The following is a 10,000-nucleotide window of genomic DNA, read 5'->3' on the forward strand; positions in this document are numbered from 1 at the left end:
TGATACGTCACAATTAGGGCGGCGCCCAGGAAAAAGTCCTTTTTTTTTTTAATTGAAAACAAACTGCTTTGATTGGGAAAAAAGTTGAATATTTTTAATTGTTAACATTATGTTTTGTGGTTTAAGGTTATTTTGTTGTTTTAGTGGAGGTTCCTTTAAGGTGGGGGTACACGTGAATTTAAAGGGCATTTTAAGAGGTTTAAAGAAGGGACAAAAGAAAGAAAATTATTTTTGGAACACCAACAGACAGTTGAACCCAACCCAAGAGCACACCTGGGGCCGGTTGCTCGAAGCGTGGTTAGCGCTAACCGTTGGTTAAGAGGTATTAAAACCTACAGGTTTCCATGGTATTTAACACTGGTTAGCGCTAACCATGCTTCGAGCAACCCGGGCCAGGGGCCTGTTTCTCGAAAGTCCCGGTAATTACCGGGCCCGTTAACTTACCGGGACCGTTACCGGGAAATTTTATCGGGACCGAAAGAGTGTTTCTCGAAGCACCCGTAAACTTTCCCGGTACTTATCGGGGCCGATAAAATAACCGGGAGTTACCAGGCTCTTGCATGCACTTCACGCTCGTCATGAAAAGAAGGACAATGACTTGGCACTAGATCCGTAGAGCTCGTAGCATCCAGTTTCCCAACCGAGCGCTCTGATGTAAACAAAGGTGGCGTTCGAAGCGATGACCTTCCATCGTTCCTATTTACACCTTCTAGCAGTGAAGGCGACTTTTAAACCTCATTGACGGGAAAAATTTTGCAAAGGGTGTTTAGATGGCAGCATTTTTTTTTTATTCACGCTTTTTGTAAGCAACACTTTTAGTTTGCTGGGAAGCAACGCTCCTTTGGAGTAATAGAAGCTCAGAAAAATTGTTACAACGAGGTTAAGCGAAATTCTCGATCTCGAAGGCTTAGATTCAATACAAGTAGTAGATTGCAGCGTACAGCGAACCAGTGGAAGGAGGTATGTCTTTGAGTCATCGTTTAGCATTATCAGATGTTTTGAATTCTCTTCAAGAACATCTGTTTTCAATTTTATCTCGACAGGTACGTCGGGTGGAATTCCGTCTTACCTCAGGTTCACTGCATTTATTTCGATTTTCATTGGCATATATATATATATATATATATATATATATATATATATATATATATATATATATGCGAACACTCTCAAGATACACTATTTGAAGAAAAATCACGTTTATTTAATGAAACCAAAATAATATTCTTAATTATATAGTTATTTATCATAAGGGTATAATAGATTTTAAAAGACATTGCTAAAAGGGATCAATTAGTACGTAATCACTTATTAGTTTATGGGATAATTCTATCCTTGATTTATTGTGACTCCTTCAAGTCAAAGATACTTGGTTAACCCCTGGCTGGAAGTAAGATAATTAAATTTTTAAATTTGTGGCACCTTTATTGAGGGGGTGGCACTTACAGAAGGACAATGGTTGCTAAGGAACCTGTTTAGTCAAAGAGCCCTACAAAAAGCTTGCATGGATGGTTCTTTGAAGTAACTCTTTCAATGGAAATCTGACATCACTTCAATAAAGGTGTATGCGCAACTAGTCCCAGTCCTCGGTCTCGAAAAGAACAAAAAGACGAGGTGGTTTTTTCATTGGATGGGAATTGTCCCATCAATATTTGTAAACTGTAGCTTGGAATTTCTATTTGGGGAAAAATGGAACTAATATATTAAAAGGTGCATCATCAGAGGAGGGCTGTAAATCCATGCTACACTGATTTTGTGTTAGATTGTTCTTGTACTGTTGCATTAAAAAATTGTGAAAAACATACCGGTAGTTAACTCGCGGAGTTGTTAGGCATTTTCTGTTTTGGCCATGTGATTAACCAAATATGGTTGTCAGTCAAATCAGTAGAAGAAATGTTAAATAGAACACTCTTGACAAAAAATGGTAACTGCAGAGTTAAAGAGACTCAAGAAATGGTTATTTGAAGGGGTCCATAGCAACAGTTTGGTAGTTAAGAGCCACCCCCCTTAAACCTGATTGTTTTCATGCGGCAATAATGACTTAAATGCTGAATTAAATGTGTCGTCAGTAATTCAAACTGTGATAGCATCTTACAAGCTAAAAATGGGGAAATTGGAACTAGAAAGTGACATTTTGAAGGAGAAGCAGGTACCAATAATACTCAGTCATCCTGAAATCACATTTGATGAACAGGGTTTTGTTAAGCCATGATGAGTCCAGGTGATCTGGTGGTAAATTTGCGGTCTTAAGAAAAGATTGATTTTGTTGTCGTCATTTTCATGTCTTTGAGACAGATGTCCTGTTGATCATAAACAAGACTGGCTAGATTCTAGAATAACCGTCTACTTAATTTGCATAGGAATAGCGTCTGTTATTAATATGCCTAGTTCTTCAAAGGGCACTACTGCAAGAATACAATACTGGCCGGGTATTCTAGAATCACTTCGTGTTACATTCTAACACTCGACCAATGGAAATGAAGCAATTGAGTGATTAATTTTATTAGTAGTTTTATTTTTATGAATGCTCCATGTCTTGGGCAATTTTGTTGTCAAGTTTTGGCTTTTGTTGTTTTTTTGTTGTTACTTTTAACATAGATGCAATACTATTTTGCTTGTATGTATCAGGGGGGTTTCATTTATTAGCTCATAGGAAGGGGGGGGGGGGGGGGTGGTTGGCAAAATTACTTGGAAAGTCCTTCAAACATTTCCCAACCCCCCTCTATAGTAATGGCAACAATCACATAACCCCAATCTTTATCCAACATTATATCTCAATAAATGAAAGCCCCCTTACTGTTTCCCTTTTTAGCAGTGTCATTTAAAATTAACTTACCTGCAGCTGATGACTGTTGAGTGGCTTTTGGACGAAGTGACCCAATAAAATTAATGTTACTGTTAAGGTGCACCTCACTCGAAGTGTTTTTCACTGCAAAGTTGAATCTTTCCATCTATGGCAAATACATTTTTCCATGTTCTCCTTGAGAATTGGTTTCAATGCACAGTAAATTTAACAAAACTCTCTCCATGTTTTGTCAATTTCAAGGCCTAGCTACCAAGAAGCAATAATCAAGTCGTTAACCGAGGTGATCCCTACCAAACTGCTCTGCATTGCAAAAATGTTCAAAACAGTTTGTTCCGTTATAGTTGAAATTAACTCATGCCTCTCATTAGCTTTGCAAATATCTCTCTGGTGTTGAGATTTATCTTAAACAAAAGAAAATATTTTGAGTTAAGTTGGGCTTAAGTTATGTAGAAGCTATTGAGTAATGGAGGCCAGGCAGAAATTTGCTGCTTTGCACTGCCCACCAGAGTAATCAAGGAGGGAAATCTTGTCTTCCACAGCCCAAAGATCCTCTCAGTGGTGTTCTTCATTTTTGTATGGACCTTCTGGTACCTGTACCTGTTTGATTGCATACCCACAGTCTCTCAGGAGCCACCCATTCCCACCTCCTCCACCCTCCATACATGCTTGCAAGTAGCTGGCATTAAAAATAGTTGAATCATGTACAGAGCCATGCCATATGCAAACAAAATTTGTAGATGACAGGTGAGCATTGCACACTGTCATCACATTAATAGCATGAAAACCCTTGTGGCAAACAGAGAGATGTTCATCACTGTCTGGGCGCCAGATAGGAATGAGAGAGCCATCAATAATTGCTCTGGGAAAGCCAGCTATAGGGTAAAATACGGTAACATTTGCTTGAAAGATTTATTGTCACACTTGAACACCACCAAAACAAAACAGAGATAAAGCGGACCGCCGTGGGAACAACGTACGCAAAGAAGTTCGTGGTTTGATGAGCATTAATTTATGGGTTTTGTCGAGTTTGAGTCCATATAATAATTCCTTTTTTTCTCGAACACAAACATGTTTTATTCTTACACAAGGAGACAATTTCCTCTTTGCTGTTTCAGACAAACATGCAGCATTTCGCTGGGTGTGTTTTGTTTTTTTGCTCAATATCACGTGATGGTCGATCGCTTCTCCTTTCCAAATTTTCCCTGCCAGTAGCTTTTGCATCCATTTATTTATTTATTTGTATGTTTTTTTTTAACAACATGCCATTTGTTTTTTGCTGGAAATGCTGCAGCTAGTTGTTCCCTATTAAGACTCTGGGTGCTGCGAATTTATAGATGTGAAAAAAAGTAGACTCACGCCAAAACAAACCGCAGTCCGTCTTTAAGTCAAGGCTTGCTTTATTGCCGATTCCATCGAAGTTTAATATATTAACATCTGTAGTTTTGCGGCACCGAAAGTAGGTGGGTACGTCTTGACCATTAGGCTGTATTGGTATACCTGAGTCTCCGCGAATTGCTGTCTCTGTAGATCGATCTTCTTTACAATACACCGTTCAATCAGCCAATTTAATCTTCCTGTTGACAACCTATGCCTCTCAACGACTTCTGTTTCGGTCATATGATTCAGTACAGGCCTCCATTGGTATGTTCTTGGCCGACAAACTGCGTAACAAAAGTTCGTCTTCGGCAGCCATTTTGTTTTGATGCAGCAAAATGATGCTACCCGTAAACTTTAACGGGAGAGTAACGGGAGCTCCTAAGCTCCCGTAAGTTACCGGGCAAGTTATCGGGGAAAATAACGGGATCGAAATTAACGGGAGATTCGAGAAACACCCGAAAACTTATCGGGTAATTACCGGGTGACTTACCGGGCACGGTAAGTTACCGGGTCTTTCGAGAAACAGGCCCAGGTTGGTAAGGGACTCTTTGGGTGTCCATATATCAATTTTTTAAACTACATCAAATCTTAACTATTTCTTATTTCTCCAAATTTTACTACTATTTTGAGAAAAACTATCCCCTCCGAAATATAAAAATTTACAAAACACCCCAAAACATTGATTTGTGTTTTAAGCATGGGTTTTTGTATTGCTTGAAACGCGAAGGAGATATTTCCATTAAGCCGATTTAAGAGGCTTTCATGTGTACCCCCGCCTTAAGAGCAGGCCGGAAAAAAATTTAAGTTCTCCCCAGGCACTCCTCGCGCTGCGAGCAATAAGAACCGGTCAGCGGAAACGCACGCAAATGTAAACAGAATATTAAAACCCTTGGTGAGCATGAAATCATTGAACTTCGCAGCTTTCGTACTGCATGTTAATTAGCTTGCGAGCAATTTTATAGCTAGGCATTTCATAATTAAGCATCCCAAGGTTTAAGAGTGCCTTACTGAGCATTCTCTACAACACGACAAGGCAACCGGTACGAACTGAATTGCCAAAAGATATTACCTGAATCCCCAGCTGAAATAACAAGATGCAAGATATTCTATAGGAGATGTTCTAACGTTCTTGGGTGAAATCGCCGTATTAATATTATTTGAAAGAAAGACAATCGCGAATAAAAAGTACGAAATATCAAAATTTTTTCTTGGTATACATTTGAAATATATTGGCCTGCAAAAACTTATGGAGTGGCCGCGGAGTTTTTAGCATCAAACGATTCGCAAAGTATATAATATTCACATCCACTTTTAATTTTGATCAAAATCCGAACACCAGGAAGACAAAAGTTTGTTAGAACATGATTTATTTTCAGCTTTTTGAAAAAAACGTCTCTTGAAACCCCTTGTAAATGATAAGGCTAAGGCTTAGGGGTCCCCAGGGGTATGGGGGTGGGCAGCGTTGAAGGTGAAAAAAACTGATACCATATTTCTTGAGAGGAAGGGTGAAAGTTTCCTATGATAAAAGTAGGTTTTTATCTGTTGACCTGCTCTTTGAAATATTTTGCCAACAAAACTCCAATTTTTAAGGTGCAAAATGTCCCCAAAAATGCTTTTTGAGGCCTAACCCCTCCCTCCCCCTCCTGATTCTTAGCTCAGGTTTTTGCTAGAAATCAAGCAAATGCCACTGTGAGTAGTTTCATCCCAAGGACTAACTACACACGAAATATGAAGGAAGGTTTTCTTTGACCATTTCCAATTTTGCTCAAGCCTGAGATACATTCGCTCTTAGTTGTTTGACCTGGAAGAAAAGTTTTCAAGGTTATTGAAAATGACTTTTGTGTAAGTGCATCTTAGTTGTAGCCAGCTAACTACAGAACTGATTTTCTTTGCACCAAGTTGTTGCATGGATTTTTAAGTCTTGATTTGCGATTGAGTTTTACCAATGTGCGAGTCATGCGAGCCAAGGGGCGAGCCATACGAGCGCATGGCTGCGAGCCATGCGAGCCAAGAGGCGAGCCATACGAGCCATGGCTGTGAGCCATGCGAGCCAAGAAGCGAGCCATGCGAGTCATGATTGCGAGTCAGCATGCGAGTCACACAGTTATTGAAAGCTAATCGTTCTAAAATGGGTGCAGTTATGAAAGCAATTCCTCACGGGACCATTTACCATTAGAACCCACAAATGACCACCTCCCAACGTCAGTGGCTTCATAGCTCAGTTGGTTAGAGCGTCGCACCGGAATCGCGAGGTCACGGGTTTCAGGCTTCTCTACGCAATTGCAAAAAATGCCTGTCATAACTGCTAAGATCATAGCTTCACTTGATTTCATATACGCAGTTCATATATGATTCATTTCATATACTATTTCATCATTGATTCATTCCTCACGGGACCATTAGAACCCACAAATGACCAGCTGCCAACGTCAGTGGCTTCATAGCTCAGTTGGTTAGAGCGTCGCACCGGAATCGCGAGGTCACGAGTTCAAACCCCGTTGAAGTCCTGAACTTTTCAGGCTTCTCTACGCAATTGCAAAAAATGCTTTCATAACTGCGAAGATCATAGCTTCACTTGATATTTCTATATGTGAACTAATTTGAAAAAAAAGGATTTTCTCTAGTCTCATGTAAAATTGCCCGTCTACAGATTTTTTTTTTAACTTAAAGTTGTGTCTTATCATTCTGTAATATAAAAAGACTTCACTGTGCTGTTTTTGAATTATAAGCCCCTAGAGCTGCAATTTAGGGTGTTTTTAGAAGGTTATACTGTTGCTATGGTAACCTGTTGTGTCACACAAATGATAACAACGTGTTCACCAATGATTAGCATCAAGTCACTGATAAGGAGTGGTTATAATAACCCACCAAAATCTAACAGCTGGAAACTGTTTTTAGCTACCTCAAGAACAGTTCTGGATTATATTCTGATTGTATACAATGTATGTTCTGGTCAACGATTTAAATAAAATGGAAATCATATGTTTCTCAGTCTAACCCCATTAAAATATGCTTCTTCTGTTTGTCAAGCCAGGAGAAGAACTTTTCCATGTCTAAAATTATCAGTGGCGAGATTTCAAGATTTTGGAAACTTTCATGGCTGCAGTTTGCCCAATACTAGGAAGGAACATGACTTCCTCAAGTCCTTGAAACATGAGCTTTTTATTATCATGAAGCCTGGGACTGAGGGCGAACTTTATTTAAATGATGAAACCTGGTTTTGATCTGTTGGACTCCATGGGCTGCTTGTGATGCTGTTATTATACCATTTGCGATCTTATTGGCCCCCATTCCCTGGACAACACTTTTTGTGGCGCAGTTACAAATCTCTTGCCCTTTGTCGCTGTCAACGTTGTTTCCAGTGTTGTTCCCACCTTCCCTATATGGGAGAAGAAGCATGCTGAGGTCATTATGCCGTAATAAATGAAGTGTGTGAGGAATACTGAACAATATTATTGTTCTTGTTCTCAAGTGGTTGTACACAATTACTGTTCACCTATAATGATATGCAAGACACTTATAAACACTACATTTTGTAACAAACATCTCAATTTTTATAATTGCTTTATCATCCAATTTGAATTGGCTGCCGCAAAATATAGTGTTTGTCAGTGAATAATGATGTTGTAGAACAGACGTGATTGTTCCATGTTCCTCTCATGCATTTTTATATAATTTGTGGGGGTAATTAAAATACCCATACCCACATCAAGGATGGTCATTGAAAATTGCGACAGGGCAGAGGGTGTTAATAGCCAAATGTTTAAAAGGAAAGTATGAAGCTAAACTGGAAACTCAAGGTGGGGAGGGAAACAAACCAAATAACAATCCTTAGTGGAAGTATTGATTTTTTTTTTAACCACACTTTTTTGTCACACAAATCATTTATTACTTGAATGAGAGCCTTTAATGTTATTTACATCAGTAGACAGCCTTGGAGTTGATCCCTTTTCCATCTTATTAATAATCCATCAAGTAATAAAATGAAAATCCTACTGTTCTCATGATTTCCATGTTTGTTCCTTACTTTTAGTTTTGATTGAAAATACATAGCACAAACTTTGTTAATAGTTTCATGACATTTTCTATATACCTTGAATTTTTTTTCCAAAATACTCGGCTACTGGTAAGCATAATATTTTCAAATTTCCTCTTTATGTTTCAGTGAGATGCGATTTTAAAACACTACTAGTGTGTTCGTTATAAATTTTAAATGACAAAAACGTAGAAGTGGTTGATTGACAAACAAAATTTGCTTGTTGCAATTTGTTGCTGCATCTTACTGGCTGATAATTTTATTTACTGCTGTCACCAAAGAAACAATCAATTTTGGAAACAGCAATGCTGGGGAAACCTTTCTAACCACTACTCCAGGCCTCATCCAGTCATCTGTGTATAAACACGTTTGAAGAACATAAAGGTTTCAAATGAGTGGTATAAAGCTTATCAATACAAAATCTAGACATATACACAGAGCAAAGTCTTTCAACATGGCTTTGTTATACCAACATTGATTAAAGACAAGGTTGTGAAAGCTTAAATAATACAAAAGTTTACAATGCAATAAATATATAGTTAATTGCCTAGATCAAAGAACGATCCTTGTGAATATGTAATTTTTATTTATCTTCTGTACGAGTAAGTAATACTTTGTTGGAATGTTATCATGCACCTAATAGTATAAAACTTATTTTTGAGATTGCCTTGACATGTGGCATACACTAAAAGATATGTACAGCAGCTTTCATAAACGTTTTATTGCCCCCTTTCGGTGCCAAGATGGTTCATCAAATTATGGCAATTTATCTACAGTAAACAATAAGCAAGTGTTACCTATATCCTCGGATCTCCCTTCTCCCATGGGGAGGAGGCCAGACAGGAAAAAAGGCAATGAAGTAAAATTCTTCTGTATTCATTCGTAAATCTGTGCATTTCTTCTGTGGAAAAAATTTACTAAACATAAATGATTTCTTTCCCCCGTTCTCTTGTGCACTACTCAAAACAAGATTTGAAACATGGTCCCCACCTGTAAAAAAAAAAAACTAATTAAGACAGTAAGGAATGTAAATGTTCTGACAGAATAAAACAGGAACCATTTTCCCCAGGTACTGCGAAAAAAGCACCATAGTTCAATACAGTACCGAGCAGAACTTTCTTTCAGATTTGAATTTTTACCACAATTGCCTGTAATCTCGTCATCTGATTGGCTAATTTGCTATTGTCGATAAGAGTCTAGACAATGCTGTATTGCTGTACGCGCAATGCTCGCGTCAATTTGTCAAGCAATGTAGTAGCCAATCAGGAACGTTTATTTTGGGAAATAAACCAATCATATTGCGAGAAAGTTACAGACAACGCTTACTCTCTCTTTGTGTCATTATTTTGGTCACACTTTAAAAAGAAACACTTTCTTTGGAGTTTAATATCGTGGTAAATAACAAATCGAAAGTGGTTCAGCGTTGTCTGTACTCTTCTCGACAACGGTATTCGCCATCACAGTGGTCATAAAATGGTGGGGACTCACCCTGCTTCGCCTCGTGAGTCCACAACATTTTCACAATACAATATAATACATACTTAATTGACCGCTCCTCATAGGTGCTTTTCAGGGCCAATGAAACACAACAGCAACATCTGTTAAGAATCCCAACTGGCCGGAGGCAAACTACAATAGTTGGCTATCTACAAGTGCAGCTGGGACTACCAGGATCAAATTCAACGAGTGGTCAGAACGGGTCTTGAACCCGTGATCTCCGGATCTCGAGGCAAGCGCCCTAACCACTGGGCCACACTGCCTCTCTTTGACCACTGTTGTAA

Source organism: Montipora capricornis, chromosome 5 (assembly GCF_036669925.1).
Source record: "Montipora capricornis isolate CH-2021 chromosome 5, ASM3666992v2, whole genome shotgun sequence".
Lineage (NCBI taxonomy): Eukaryota > Metazoa > Cnidaria > Anthozoa > Scleractinia > Acroporidae > Montipora > Montipora capricornis.